General features: G+C 39.3%; 1 pseudogene; it reads right to left on the reverse strand.

Moving 5' to 3' along the window:
- Positions 1-1,065: 1,065 nt before the first annotated feature.
- LOC113268786 (40S ribosomal protein S2-like) lies at positions 1,066-1,718 on the reverse strand (annotated as a pseudogene).
- Between the last annotated feature and the right edge of the window lie 7,946 nt (positions 1,719-9,664).

Here is a 9,664-nt window from a genome sequence, read left to right on the forward strand (position 1 = left end):
TATCAGGTTGATTGCTTTGCAGATGTTGAACCACCCTTGGAACCAAATCCTATTTGATAATGGTATCTGACCCTTTTAATGTATTCTTTTAAGATTTTATTTATTTATTTATTTATTTATTTAAGAGAGAGAGCACACACACATGTGTGCATGCAAGGACAGGAGGTGTGGAGAGGGAGGAGAGAGACAAGCAGACTCTGCACTGAGCATGGAGTCCAATATGGGGCTTAATCTCATGACCCTGAGATCATGACCTGAGCTGAAATCAAGAGTTGGATGCTTAACCAACTGAGTGACCCAGGCACCCCACTCTTTTAGTGTATTTTTAAATTTGGTTTGATAATATTTTGTCGAGGATTTTTGTATCTATGTTCATCATGGATATTGGCCTGTAATTATCCTTTCTTGTGGTATCTTTGTCTGGCTTTGGAATCAGGATAAAGCTGGCCTTGTAAAGTGAGTTTGTAAGTATCCGCTCTTCTATTTTTTGAGAGTGTTTAGGAAGGATTGGTATTAATTCTACTTTGAATGTTTGGTAGAATTCACCATTAAAGCAGTCTGGCCCTGGACTTTTGTTTGTAGGGAGTTTTTAACTACTGATTCAATCTCCTTACTAATAATTGATCTTTTCAGATTTTCTATTTCTTCATGATGCAGTATTAGAAGGTTGTATGTTTCTAGGAATTTACCCATTTCTTCTAGGTTGTCAAATTTGTTGGCATATAATGGTTCACAGAAGTTACTTACAATCCTTTCTATTTTTGTTGTATAGTTATAACCTCTCTTCTTTAATTTCTGATTTTATTTAATTGAGCCCTCTTTTTCTTGATGAGTCAGTCAGGCTATAGGTTTATCAATTTTGTTTAACTTTTCAAAGAACCGGCTTTTTGTTTTATTGGTCTTTTCCATCGCTTTTTTTTTTTAGTCTCTATTTCATTTATTTCTGTTTTGATCTTTGTTATTTCCTTCCTTCTACTAACATAGGGCTTTGTTTGCTCTTTTTTTTTCTAGTTTCTCTTAAAAAAAAAAAAAGACTTACTTCATTTTATTTTTCTTGTATAAAAACTATTTGGTGGCCACAGATACTGCCTGGGTTCTCTGCACAGAGACTGGTGTGGGTCCTTAGACGTGGTCAGTGAATTCTTGATAGGGAGACTTGGTGAGTACATGTCTTTCCAGAGTTCAGGGGTGAGAATGCTGTAGGTCTTGGATATGACATAAACGGTAGCCTTGGTGAAGTCACACAGGGTGGTGGTACAGCCCCTGGCCAATGTGTATCAGTCGTTGATGCTGGCCATCTTAGGCACAGTGGCCTAGACGATGACAGTGCCTCTGGGGTGGGGGGTGCAGGGCACTAGCACAGAGCCACAGTGGCAGGTCTCCTTGCAAGCAAAGGTATGGGGCTTGCTGATCTTGTTCCCCCAGTAGGCTTACTGCACAGGAGAGTGTAGCCAGATGTCGGCACCATAGATAGCAATGGCTACCTCCTGGGAGCACTTAACCCCCAGAACAACATGTCCATTGTAATCCTTGATGGTGACAAATCCCTTGATCCTGGTCCACTGGCCAGCACAGGTCTGCTTTTACACAGGCATGATCTTCAAAACCTGTCGAGTTATTCTTAGAAGATGTATTGTAAACCCTAAAGAGTGAAGCATCAGCAGCATTCCTGTTCTCGGGCTATTGAACACAATGGCCTGGAAGGAACAGGATCCCATCATCTCCTGGGACAGGGCATAGATACGGAGCTATGAAAGAAAGTAACACTCAACTCCCCTTCCTGCCTTGGGCTATTGCTAGCATGAACATCTGGTTCCTCCCTTATCCCATAACCCCCTCCCTGAGTGCCCAGGTGTAGGGGAGGGAGCAGGCCTGATTTCCAGGTTCAAGATAATTGCCATCTATTTGTATTCCTTCCCCATACTTTGATACATCTGTCCTTGCTTTGCTGATAAAAAAAAAAAAACTAAATAAAAGCTATGTGCAGAAGTCAACTGCAGCCATTCTCCCTTGTAGAGGCAGCCCTGTGTGACCCCTCAGATTGGTGTCTGAGAGTATTTTTTCTGTGCACCACAAAAACTTCATCCTAGAGGGACACCCCAAGAAAACATCAATGATCTCAAATTACTTGATGGGAAGGAAGAAGAGATAAATCTCCTCCACAGACTTGATTTCCTGTCTTTGACCAGTTTGGTGATGGAGATCTACTCCTTGTCCTCAGCCTTGACTCTCAGAACTCGGTGGCCTCAGCACCAGCTCCAGATGCCACTGCTGAAGCCTCTAGAAGCCACCACAGCCTCCCACCAGGGCCCCCTAGAGACTCTGGGACCTCCTGCCACACTAGCATCATCCACTATTTGGTGTTTTCTTAGTTTTTCTTCTCTCCCTCTCTATTGCTCTTTCCTTCCTAAAGAGTCTTAATTCTTCAATTGCAACAAGGGAGATGAGGTTGTCTTTTGCTCAGGTATATCACTCAGTACACTCTAGTCAGAAATAAAGCTAATAGAAGGAAATCTCTATATAAAGACCTTTTTACCTGGTCTGCCCACCATGGGCACCTGATTCTTATTTTTAAGAGACACGAAATCCACCCAACTTACTTAGTCTTTCATTTCAAAAAAGCAGAGATTTGGGGGATTTCAGTGTTCTGTTTTCATTCTCTTTCTCTCTCCCCCACTGCTGTCCCCACCCCATTTGACTATTCAACAGATCCTGAAATAGGTTTAATTACTTATTTAATAGCTTTCATGATATTTGTGCTTAAAAACTCACAAGGGGGAAAAAGGTGATTATAAACATTAGGAATACAAAATTTAAACAGAGTCAACCAGAATTTTGCCTCATGGGTGGTTTTATTACTTCTGAGGCAGGTGAAGAAAAAATGGGCTCATAGAGGTTCCTCACTCATTGCTAAGAACTCCCTGTAGGCTCTCAGGGAAGACAGCCTCTCCTTGTGCTTCACTGAATGCTATTTTCAGTCTAATTTTTTTAAAATTCCTGTGCTTTAATCTACCTATTTTCAAGCTGAATCTAATAAACTGTTGGTAGTAGAAATAAGAGGCAGTCCTTAAATCAATATTAATTCCCCAGAGATGTAAAAAAAATTAAGTCAGGATCAGATGGAATTTAGTTCTTATTTTTACAGTCACAAGAAACAAATGAGCCACTCCTGAGATAGTTTTAGATCAGATTTAGAACACCAAAGACCTTTTATATTTCCAAGCATTTTGCTTAGTTACTTTTCTGGGCAAAATTTCAGGATCTTGTAGCATATTTAAAACTCCCATGACACCAATTTCATTTTCTTTTAGTTACTTAATAGACTTTTTAAAAAAAATGTGATGCCAATTCTTACTTGGCAGAATCTACATATCATTTCGAGCCAATTCTTCATTTTCACATATTCTTGGGATTAGAGTAAAATTGCCAGATTTAGCAAATAAAAATGCAGAATGCCCAGTTAAATTAGAATTTCAGATAAATAACAAATAATTTTTTGGTGTAAGTATGTTCTGTGCAATATTTGGGTCATAGTTATACTGAAAAATCATTCAGGTGACTTGTAACAACAGAAATCTTCTCTTACAGTTCTGGAGGACAGAAGTCTAAATCAAGTCGACAGCAGGACCACAATCACTGAAAAGTCTCTAGGAGAGAATGCTCCCTTGCCTCTTCCAGCTTCCGGTGGCTCAGGCATTCCTCGGTTTATGGCTTCATAACTCCAGTCTCTACCTCTCCTTCCACATCACATTCTTTAGTTTTTCAGACCTCTCTACCTTTACCAGGACATCAGTCATTGGATTTAGGGCTCATCCAGTTAATCTAAGATGATCTCATCTCAAGATCCTTAATTACATCTGCAAAGACCCTTTTTCAAATAAGGTCGCATTCACAGGATCCAGGTATTAAGACATGAACATAACTTCTGGAGGCCCACCATTCAATCTGCCACAGAGGAAAATGGCTAAAACTCCGAACACCACCTGAGGCTGATAAATTCATGGCTCAGTTGTAACATGTAATACACCCAAGTCAGAAATGAAACTAATAAAGTAAATCTGTATAAGGCTCTGTTTACCTGATTTTTCCATCATGGACACCAGATTTTTATTTGTAAGAAGCATATGAAATCCATTTACTCACTCCTTCAAGGGACCATTTGTTAAGGTCTTTTTATGTGTCAGTGTCCAAGAATCAGAGGTAAATCAAACAATCTTAAGGAATTCTTTCTCATGAGGAGACAATGGACCAATCAATAAGCAAACAAATAGGATTGTTATTAATTGAATAAGTGCTGTGAAGGAAATAAACAAGGTGGCTGGTAAAGAGTAACTGGGAACAAGATGTGCTGCTTAGAAAGAGCATCAGCAAAGGTTCTCAGAAGAGATGACATTTGCGCCGCGTGTCAAGAGATGAGGGTAAGCCAGCCACACAAAGATCTCCACAAAAGATTTCTTGGAAAAGGAATAGTGGGTTTAAAGGTCTGAGGTTGGGAAGGGATCACTGTGCTCTAGAAAAAGGCAAATGCCAGAGTGGCCAGAACATAGTGACCAGGTAAGAGCATAAGACAAGAATGGGGCTGGATAGACTAGAGCTGGGTTATTGCTGGGTCTTTTTTTTTTTTTAAGATTTATTTATTTATTTATTTGAGAGAGAGAGTGAGCACACGCTTGAGTGAGGGAAGGTACAGAGGGAGAGAAAGAATCCCAAGCAGACTCCCTGCTAGGCCCCGTGTGGTGTTCAATCCCAGGACTCACACGAGATCTTGACCTGAGCCAAAATCAAGAGCCAGATGCCTAACCCACTGAGCCACTCAGGTGCCCATTGCTGGGTCTTATGGCTCATGGTGGAAAATTTAGACTTGACTCGCTAGAAATGAGAAGACACCAAGGGCTTAAAAAGAAGAATGATGAGATTTGGTTTACATATTTAAAATTCAGTGCGTACTATGTGAGAAATGACTTAGCGAGGCCAGAGGGAAGCAAGGAACCAGTTAGGTTACTATAGTAGGCCAGGCAAGGGATGTGGAGTATTGTTAGGCATATAGAAAATAATGGAAATCATTTGGAAGTCAAAATATCGGAACTCACTTATAGATTACATATTGGTGGTAGAAGACAGAAAAGGAAAAGATGGGCATAATTTATAGGGCATTAATTTTCCCAGTTAGAAAGTACATCACTCAGGTTTATGGGCATAAGTTTTCCCAGTTAGAAAGTACATCACTCGGGTTTTCTTGCAGTTCAGTGTGACCATGTAAGTTCTAGACAAGAGGATGTGAATGGAAGAGATATGAGCAATCTCTGGGTCACATCTGCAAAAAGGGAAGCTCAACTTTCCTCTTTCACTCTTCTAGATGGCTGGGAAACAGGACACTTAAAGGAACTGCCTTAGAACTAGAGAAAAAAGTCACATGATGATGGCAAAGCTGTCCCACCACCCAGCATTCTTGGATGGTCCCACTGATTAGGTCATGCTATCTGCCCGGGACTGCCTGCCTACTTTATTCTCTGGTATGTGAGAGAGAAGTTAAGATTCAACCTCGTTTAAACCCCTACACTTTAGAGGTTTGGTTACAGTAGCCCTGCTTATATCCTAACACTCTCCAAAACGGCTGCAAGAATCCCAAACTCTCTTTCTTTCTAACCTGAATGCTCTGTGTAGGTGTTCTTGCCTCCTACCAAGACATGGGTTCTGGGGCGCCTGGGTGGTTCAGTCGTTAAGCGTCTGCCTTCAGCTCAGGGCGTGATCCCAGCGTTCTGGGATCAAGCCCCGCATCAGGCTCCTCCGGCGGGAGCCTGCTTCTTCCTCTCCCACTCCCCCTGCTTCTGTTCCCTGTCTCGCTGGCTGTCTCTCTCTCTGTCAAATAAATAAATAAAATCTTAAAAAAAAAAAAAAAGACATGGGTTCTGTTCTCTGTGATAATGAGGGCTGGAGCATAGGGGATCATTTAAAGCCATGTTGATGGAAAGAATTCCTTCCTCCATAGAGTCCAAAGTGAAAAGGATATCCTGTTGCACAGTGTAATGATAGGTCTTGTACAATGCATTAAATATCACCTCAGGTACAGAAAATTACAGGTGTTAACTGTTCATATATTTTATATTAAATATTGTGTTTATTACACAGCGGCTTAACATTCAAGTTAAGATTTGTCAAGTAAGGGTAGATATTTAACATTTGTCTAGGAATTTTGTAAAGAGCCTGAATCTCAGAACTTATGACATTAATTATAACAAATGAACAGTTAGTGAAAAAAATTATATAAATTATGTATATATTTTTGGCACTTGTATACTGCATGTATTTTTTCTTTATTCCTGGCTTAAAGCCTAACATGAAATTAATCCTTTCGGTTAACTTTAGCTGTATTCAAAGTATATACAATTTATAGTTACTCTTCTATGTCTAGGATTTTATTTTATTTAAAGTAAGTAAATTAGGGGCACTTGGGTGGCTCAGTCAGTTAAGTGTCCAACTCTTGGTTTCAGTTCAGGTCATGAGCCCCATGTCGGACTCCCCCCTTAGTAGGAAGTTGGCTTCTTTCCCTCTTCCTCTGCCCCTCCCCCTCCTCCCTCTTTTCCTCTCTCTGAAGTAAATAAATAAATCTTAAAAAAAAAAAAGAAGAAGAAAGTAAGTAAATTAGACACATACACACAGATCTACTCCATCCCTGCTGTTAGGAGGGAGAACCATAAGAATAAGAATTATCCCTTTGAATACAAGAGAAATCACAACATTTAAGGTACATTCAGGGACTTTTTAAATCTGTGTTTTGGTTTACATTAGATTAAGCTATACATAATGTTCTCTTGAATACTTGTAATTATTAAATATAACAAAATTCATAAACATAATTAAGATGTTTTAATTTAATTATGCCAGCATCAGACTAAAATGAACCCTTAAGTATCTTTTTCAAGGAAAATGTTCCTTGAAGGAAATTATCATGTTTAATTAATATTTGTTAAATATTACCACATATTTAAACTTCACAGTTGAAAAGGGCCCCTGTATTTTTCATCAATCTTTACAAGAATCCCACTATTATCATTCATCTTTTGTAAGATAAAAGCTTAATGAGGTTACACGGATTGCCCAAGTTCACCAGTCTAGCATATAGAAAAGTCTGGCCCTATTCCACTACCTTCTAATTTCAAGTTCAGTGCTCTTAAGACTCAACACCCTGACTGGAGTCTAGAAAGACCAAGCACCTTGCCACTCTAGATAATTTTTCATAAATTAAAGTAGGTAATGCTATGCAATTACTGACTATATTTTCTATTTGTCAAGACCTTCTTAAATTATATACTAAGGAATTAAAATATGCCTAAATAGCAAGAATAAAAACACAAATTCTATATTAAGGACTTATAATATGTATAAATAGCAAAATAACCATATTTTCTTTGTATAATACCAATCTTTATCTCACCCCTACTTTGGCCACTTGAAACTATCCTACCACCATGACCCTGAGACTTATGAAGCTCAAAGACAAATACTTCCTTTCCTCCCATCTCTCTACACTACTTCTCCCATTAAACATTCTCCCTGTCTTCATTAAGTCATTCATTCCCTTGGCTCCTTCCAGTTCTCTCAGACCAATCATCCCAATCTGTCTTCTTTTATTTTTCTACCCAGCCTGGGTCTCACTGTGTCATTTTCATAGTATATAGTTCATTTACTGCCATACTGGTTGTGTTTGATCTCTTGGCCCTCAGGAGTTCTCTGTGTGCTGATTCCCATGGTTCACTGATTCTGATTCAACGTCCAGAGGACCAATGTTATTGTAAAAAAGTCACGAAGCTGTGACAATTTATTCACTGTGAGTTGATAGTATCCATTCTTAGCTGGGGTCTTCATAGTCTTTTTATTTGGCTTATTTCACAACCAACAAGCACTTGTTGAGTACTTTCATGATGCCAACTGTTGTGCTATGATTTTAGGACACAAAATGAATAAGATAAACTCCCTGTTCTGGAAAAATTCATAGTTTCATGGATATACCTAAAAATTCTTTGAAAACTTCTCTACTTTCAAGCCTCTTCCTCACTTCTATGACATATCTTAGTCCCCATTATACCAAAAAGATTGACATTACAAACCTGAGCATCTTCAAAACCCTTACACTTCATCTTGAATCTATGTATTGGTCAGGGTTCTTTAGAGACACAGAACAAGCTGGATGTATATACATTGTTAGAGGAGGTCATTGAGAGGACATGACTGCTGGTTGACCCTCGAGCTGGAGCTGAACAATCTGAGGCTCCTTAACTATCCACCCCCATCCTTGGAATGTAGTTTCCACTCACTATTCCTGCACTAGGAGCCACTTCAAGGATACAGCCTTGAGACAGCAACGTGTTATTGAGACCATCTGGACTCAATACATGACTGAACCTGATAAGCCTTCTGTATAAGTTCTTAAGATTCTGGCAGGCAGGTGAAATCTACTTGTTTTATGGCCTCCCAAGACAAGCCTCATATCTAAGTCCCTTTGCCTAATAAAACTGCCAATCTGGAGTGGTCTCTTTCTTAGATCTCTGCTTGTACAGAGGCTAGTTTCAGATTCATCCAGGGGACTCCTGAGATTGTAAACCAACATATATAGAGAAAAAGAGATTTATTTTAAAGAATTAGTTCACACAATTGTGGGATTGGGAAATTCAACAGGGTGGAGACTGGGGGAAGGGTTGATGTTGCAGCCCAAGTCCAAAAGCCATCTGTTGGCAGAATTCCTTTTTTCTCAAGAAGCTCAGACTTTGCTCTTAGGACCTGCAACTGACAGGATGAGGCCCACCCACTTTTTGGGAAATAATGTTTTACCCAGAGTCTGCTAATTTAAATGTCAATCTCATCTAAAAGAATACCTTTACAGCAAAGCCTAGACTGCTGTTTGACCAAACAATTGTGTATCATAGTCTAACCAAGTTGACACATAAAATCAACCATCACATTCTGTATCTTTGTAACTCTTTCTCACCTCATTTTAGTCTCTCAAGAGGTATTCTGCTCTGTGCTATTGCTAACCCCTCCACATGAGCTCTTGATCTTTCTCGTTCTATCTTCCTACAAGAGTATTCAACAATTATTCCTGCTTTTTTCTATCGTCAATCTCTCCATCTTCACTGGCTCTTCTTCTAGGTAAACATGCTCGAATCTACTCTAGTTTTAAAGAAACTTTCCTCATTCTAATCCATTCTTTGGCCTCCTTGACTTCATGATCAAATTTCTTGCAAAATTAGTCAATCTGTGTTTGTTGCTTTTACTTACCACTCATTCAGTCCTCCTTACTTGAAGCTATCTGGCTTCCATACCCATGACTTTTGGAATCTGCTACCTCTTCCCATTAGGCTGCTCTCACGCCATTCTTACGGAAATGCAATTCTATGTCCTGGTTCTCCACCCCAACCTGTCTCCAAGTCTCACCACAAGGTCAATCAAGGGACTTTTGTATGGAAGGCGAAAGACAGGAAAAGGATAAATGACTCAGAACTTGAAACCCAACAAAGCTTGATAATATTGCACTAAATAGCACCACTTTTACTAAATAATACTTGTTTTCAGGAAGAGAAGCAATCTTTCAGTCACTGAGTTAATCCTTCAAAGATATTACAGAATATAAATTTTGTAGAATTACTTACAAATTGTAGCTATGACA

The sequence above is a fragment of the Ursus arctos genome, unplaced genomic scaffold (genome assembly GCF_023065955.2).
Source record: "Ursus arctos isolate Adak ecotype North America unplaced genomic scaffold, UrsArc2.0 scaffold_2, whole genome shotgun sequence".
Lineage (NCBI taxonomy): Eukaryota > Metazoa > Chordata > Mammalia > Carnivora > Ursidae > Ursus > Ursus arctos.